The following is a 6,985-nucleotide window of genomic DNA, read 5'->3' on the forward strand; positions in this document are numbered from 1 at the left end:
CACGACATCCTTTGCTGCTGCAGCCCGGTCTCCTCCTCATTGTCTGTCTTCCGTGACAGCTCCCACTGCTCACCAACTACAGGAGCCCGCTGCAGCTCCCTCCAGTCCATCTGTGGCTGTGTCTCAGCCCTCTACCCCTACCTCCACTCTGCCTACCACGGACGCATCCTTTGGCGAGACTACCCCCCATTCTACGTCCAATACTTTCCAAGCATACGTGCCCACGTTAGGCTAAATTTTTCTGCCTGACTCATGTAGTACTGTCACCGTCAGCGGGTGGTATGGGACTACCAAGTCCCACCGCCACACTTCCAAAATTAATTGCGGTGACGCAGTCACTGCCCTGTGGATAAATTTACTGCCTCACCAACCAACACAAAAAAAAAAAAAAAACAGATGGTTCGGTGGCTCCTGTGCCCCTTCCTGCCCAGACTCCCACGACATCCTTTGCTGCTGCAGCCCGGTCTCCTCCTCATTGTCTGTCTTCCGTGACAGCTCCCACTGCTCACCAACTACAGGAGCCAGCTGCAGCTCCCTCCAGTCCATCTGTGGCTCTGTCTCAGCCCTCTACCCCTACCTCTGCCTACTACTACACCTGCACCCGCGCGCCGTAGGGGCAAGCAGACGACCCGGGACCTTCCCCCAGTGGTGACGACTGATGCGTCCTTTCGGGCGGACATGCGCGAAATCCTCCAGGTCATCTCCTTTTTCACGAAACCCCACATCCGGGCTGTTATTCGTGACACTGCACAAAAATCCGTCAGTCGGAGGACGGGCCCTCCAAGGTCATCGCCCTAGTGGAAGGCCTTAGTCAAATATTGTTGTAATGGCGAATGGACCTCCTCACCACCACCAGCCCCCTCGGGATCTTGTCACTTGCATTTTTAATGCCAATGGCATAAAACGTATGAAGACAGAATTGACCACCTTCCTCCATGACTATCGTGTGGTCACAGTAACACACCTCAAACCGGCAGACGATTTCCGCCTTCGCAACATGGTGTGTTACCGCTCTGACCGCCATGGTGGAGGCACAGCTGTATTCCTCAATAAAGCTCTTGTCCATACCCAAGAGACTCTCCAGCCAATGGAACACATAGAGGCCACAGCGGTTACCATCTCCACACGCCTTGGTGCCATTACCTTTGCAGCAGCGTATTTGAGCCCAAACAAGCCACTGCTGGAAGCAGACCTCCGCACATTGCCATCCTTCGACAGGCTCATCATTGGGGCAGATCTCAAGCACCTAGCTTGGCATTCTCGCGTGTGTAACCCCAAAGGACGGGTCCTTCTTGACCTGGAGGATACTTTAGCACTATCAGTCTATGGCCCCCACGAACCTACCCATATCCCAGTCCGTACTAACTGCCAGCCAGACGTTCTGGATGTGGCCATCTTCAAGAACAACACCGCTCTGTTTTTACTGGAAGTTCTCCACGAACTGGCCTCTGACCATGAGCCAGTACTCTTGCATCTCACCAATGCTGCCCTTTCATTTGATGTTCGTTCCACTGCGACCCTCACCAATTGGGACAAGTTTGCTAGGGTACTTAATAACACCACTCGACACGACCTCGATTTGACAACACCGGCCAATATAGTCCGTGCTGTGGATTACCTTACCGCCAAAATACAGAAAGCAGTGAAACTCTCCACCTCCACTGCACCTCGAAATTTAACACCCCTGGACGACTTGCACCCTCTGTTACGAGAGCTGAAGGTGCAAAAGAACCGCTACCGCCGGAGGTGGAAGCAGTTTCGTGACCCTCAGGACAAGCACCAAATGAGACGCCTCCAATGCGAATTCAGCCACCAGCTCGCCGAATGGAGGTCTGAACAGTGGGAGGACAGGATGTCCACTTTCCTACTCCACCAAAAATCTGACAGGGCTGTCATTCGCACCCTGCGGCGTTCTAAGCCAGCGACTGCCCATCCTCTACGCACAACAGCGGGCTTGTCTTATGATACCCTGCAAATTGTGGAAACGCTGGCAGATGCGTTCGAGGCCCAAAACCGCCCTCGGTCCAGGACCTTTCTCCGAATGAACTACAGGAAGAACATGAAGTCCTGACAGCTGTTGCTGCTTTCCGCCACCGCCTACCCCAGTCTGCTCCCCTTCTTACATCCATGGCAGAAATTCAGCGCATCGTTCGACGGAAACGTGGCCGGTCGGCCCCTGGATTGGACGGAATTTTAAATGAACATCTTTGCCACCTTCTCCGCACACCACTCATCTTGTTCACCAAGATTTTAAACTGTTGTCTCACATCTGGCCTTTTCCCCCCTCAGTTGAAACAAGCCAAGCTGATTGCGATCCCCAAGAGGTTCAAGGACCCTACAGTCCCCACCAACAACAGGCCCATCAGCCTCCTAAACACTATGGCGAAGGTCCTTGAATCTGTGATCCTTCACCGATTTTCCCAACCTCTTCCGGCAGCTGGGACGATCCGTCCTGAACAGTTTGGATTCACTTCGCACCTCTTTGCTGAACTTCAGGTCCTACGGATCACTGAACACATCAGCAAAGGCTTCAACATTGCCAAGTCGACAGCTGCCGTTTTTCTGGACTTGCAAAACGCCTACTACAAGATCTGGAAAGACAACCTCGTACACAAGATGCTGACGCAGACCCCTATACCGGATATTTATGTCAAGATCGTGGATGACTTCCTCCGTGGTAGGACTTTCCTAGTGGCTCAACGGGGAATGCGTTCTGGCATTCGCCAATTGTCGGCAGGCACTCCGTAAGGATCGGTGCTATCTCCCATCCTTTTTAATATCTATGTCAATGATATGCCGGTCATCCCCGAGTGCCACCTTGCACAATACGCTGACGACACAGCACTATACACCACTGGCCGCATTGCTGACGCCGTCGTCGCCCGCCTCCAGCGACAGGTGGACGCCACAATCACCTGGTGCCAGACAAACAAAATAGCTCTCAATGCCACCAAAACTACGGCAGTTTACTTCACGAAACGGCCCCCAGTTCTCCGCCGCAATATCTCGATTGCAGGAGTGCAGGTGCCCTGGTCCCCGGCAACCACCTATCTCGGGGTCCAGATGGATCACAAGTTGCTCCTCCACTGTCATGCGGAGTATGTTACCAACAAGCGGCAAAAGCTAACCAGGGCTTTGTACCCGCTCTTCCGCAGTAGGGAACTTAACCTGCATACCAAGCTCCGCATTTACCGAACAGTTATCCTGCCTGCCCTCACGTATGGATCTGCTGCATGGGCCATGATTAGTGTCACCAGGATGCGGACATTGCAGCGCCTGCAGAACAAGGTGCTCAGGTGGAGCCCCCACGCCCCACCACTCACAAGAATTGTCACTCTCCACGAGGAAGCGGATATCGTCCCCCTGAAGACGACCATACGCGACAACGCGCGGCGGCTCTATGAGAAAGTGGATGCCTTGCGGGACACTGTCTATGGGTTACGCCACGTTGGGACCACACTTCCACGCAGCTGGCATCGACATCCGGTTCCCCTAACCATCCTAGAGGAATCGGATTCCGACCATGGCTAACGATAGGTCTGGCACGCCCACCACGGACGCATCCTTTGGCGGGACTAGCCCCCATTCTACATCCAATACTTTCCAACCATACCTGCCCACGTTAGGCTAAATTTTTCTGCCTGACTCATGTAGTACTGTCACCGTCAGAGGGTGGTACGGGACTACCAAGTCCCACCGCCACACCTCCAAAATTAATTGCGGTGACGCAGTCACTGCCCTGTGGATAAATTTACTGCCTCACCAACACAGTTAGACCGCAATAGACCGGTGATGCTGTATTGTAACATATCACAAAAAAAGTCTAAGTTGAATGTAACGAATGTTGCCTACGTGCAACTGCAAAATTACACAAATCAAAGATGGATCCCTGTTCCTACCTTTGTACTCTTATGAAGTGGTCAGCAGTGCTCTATTTGATTCGTCTGTCGCACCAGCTCTACTATTAGTAGTAACAGCAACTCGGTGGACAGGTGTCAATGTTCGTGAAAAACAATACATACAAATAATTAATAAGTTGTTGTGGCAATTTATACCTGTAATAAATTACAAATTTTTTGTGTTATTATTTCATTTGAATAAACAAATGTGCATTGGTGGTCTCTGTTCGGGCGCCAGTGTGGCGGTTTTTGCGTATCATCAACATCGACAAGTGCAATGAATATGGATGATACGATACTCTATGGTATTCTGCGGTTTGACTTCATTCTGTTTTTTTCTTAGCAGTTGCATTGATTTCATTTTGTAAATGATACTGACAATATTATACACATGTATAATGCATTATTCAAACTATAACTTCTCCCGGATAATTATTTTGTTCAAATTGCACAAGAATTCCACCTGACGTAGTGTAATAATGTTGACTTTAAGCTGTGTTCATATCACTAAAATTACAGATCGTACATCTCTAACATTCTGCGTGGTGTCTGTTTGTTCTAAGTCGTGTCTCCCTACCACTTTTGCGCAACGACGCTCTGAGCGTGTTTTTTAGGGAATTGACTAGTTTGAACCTGGGACCTGTTGCTGGTAAGGAGACGCCAGACCACACATGACATGTAGAGTTCAGAAGAGTTCAGTGAGACTAGCGATGATATAACCAAATACTCAATGATTTCAGCGTCAGCTCCACTGCACTCCCTGTAAAGGAATCTTAATACTAACTAAATTTAGTGGAAGGGGTTCAAGGCTTTCCTATTTTTAGTTAGCTGGTAAAATAACGTCCAAAAAGCAGTTAAGTTTACCAATGGAAATTTTATTCTACTCACAAAACATTGTTTATAAATTGCGCTATTGATAAAAGGAAATGTTTTAATACAGGATGATAAAAACCAACTGCGTTCAACAAAAATGTGAACAAATATTCCCTGAATGGGTTTCCAAGTTCTACAATGGATCGAAGGATGACCTATGCCATATCACATCTATAAACTAGGTTTAAATTAAGTTGCACAAAAGAGAAAACTATCAAAATGGTCAACAGTGACCCTCAATTATCTTTAATTACTTATCTAACTTGTCGTAAATTACAGTGGCTGATGTGGCTTCTCAATAATTATATAACAGAAAAATCATCGTGTTTCAGATTTTAACTTACTTAGCAAATGTGAATACCATGAGCTTTAATTGACGATCGACACTAGTATTACGCAAAACGGGGGTGTAACAGATGAGACTTCTGCAGTTCTGAGTGAAGCTTTATGCGCTGTTATGCGGCATCGCATGCGTTCATTACCTTGTCGTTCGTTAGGCAGCGTCAGGGGGCGGCGGACAGTGCAGCTCCATACAGCTAGCCGTCTTGGAAGCAACTTTCTCCTGACTTCTGCTTACTACAATTTACCGAATTTGGTTTAAAAAAAACTATCTGGGTGTGTTTTCATGTGACCAATCAGGGTCTCAATGTTAACCTTAAGCTCCGCCTACAATAATTCTGTCTATCCAATGAGAAACGTTATACTTTTCGTGGTGGGCCAATGTTTTTAACGTTTGCAACGTAACAGAGACGCGAAAAAGTCTCACGCTAAAACCTGCAGCTGGTGTGGCCCTTTTAGTGTTATCGTAAGATCTATACTGTTCTTCTGCAGGGCTCTATCTTTTAACATGGGCTGGAGGGTGGTCCTGGCGGTTGTCTGGCGACGTGGGTGTCCGTCCCTTATCGTAGGGCCTTCTAGCTTAACACGGTTCTCCTCTCGGCTTCTGTTCTCTTTTCTCCCCTCGGAACTGCGTCTGTTTCACGGTGGGAAGGTATGACATGCATTTAGGCATTCTTGTCTTAGTCTGTGGTATTCCATTTGCTCACTCGTTGATCGTATTACTTTGGTTAATTTAATGTCACAATTTATTCGGAGCTATGTGACATACTGCTGGATTTGCTTATCATGTCAGGGTTTTCATGGAAGGTGTTGGATTTGCCTGACACCTTACACATCAGAGCTTTTATAATTATTTTTTTTTGTCTTCGATGGATTAAATTATTCATAGCAAATTGATCATGAAAAGGAACCACAGAATACCACTCGCACACAACACTGACGTATGCTACCAGAAATATTTTTCTCCGTGATTGTGCGTAGTTTAATTTTGGCCACATACATCAGCAATGAAATCTTGTTCAACAATAAATACCATCAGCACTGTTCTTAGAAAATGCAGTCTGATTCGATTATTTTTTTCTTTTATAAATAGAGTTCAGTACCACCGGTGCATATTTGTTTCTTACATGGGAATATTGAAAGTTTGCAGTTTCAAGTAATTTAAATTTGCCACTGTGATAAAAGTTAAGATGGCGGCCAACAAAAGATAGAGGATTTCTTTTTTAATTAAGATTTTCCTTTTCCCAATAACTATTTAATCATTTAAATTGATGCCACCAATAAAAAAATTATTAAATTGTTTTGAAAATTAGTTTAACACAAACCCATGCTATTTTCAACTAGGAGTACAGACGAAGTTGCTATATAATCGCAACTAACAATGGCTGCGCTTCTTGCAGCTATAATAAAACAATTAATACAAAATTATAATTAAAAGAGGAAGTGAATTTTCAATAATTAATCATAAATAGTTTTAACGCATTTGGCTCTATTTGTTTTACCAGCAAATGAACATAAAAGTACAATAATTTTACATTAAATGTTTTTCATTTAACAGACCTCAAATCGATTCGCGTCTTGCGTCGGCGATGTACAACAGAATAAGACGACAAAAGGGTACAAAACAAAAGAAAAGAATGACATAGATTAACAAAGAATGTGAGACAAATATTGTCTCTGTTTTACATAATTATGATCTTTTTAAGAAATAATTACATAATTGATTGAATATTATCCACACGTTCATATTCCACTCGTAATGAAAAAATATATACATCGTGGATGTTATATTGCGATAAGGAGGGCTGGACTGTTGCTGGTGCACTGTTATAGTAGAAGCGTATTACAAATGCGGAGTTTGTACTGTGTCCATT

This window comes from Schistocerca americana, chromosome 1 (genome assembly GCF_021461395.2).
Source record: "Schistocerca americana isolate TAMUIC-IGC-003095 chromosome 1, iqSchAmer2.1, whole genome shotgun sequence".
Lineage (NCBI taxonomy): Eukaryota > Metazoa > Arthropoda > Insecta > Orthoptera > Acrididae > Schistocerca > Schistocerca americana.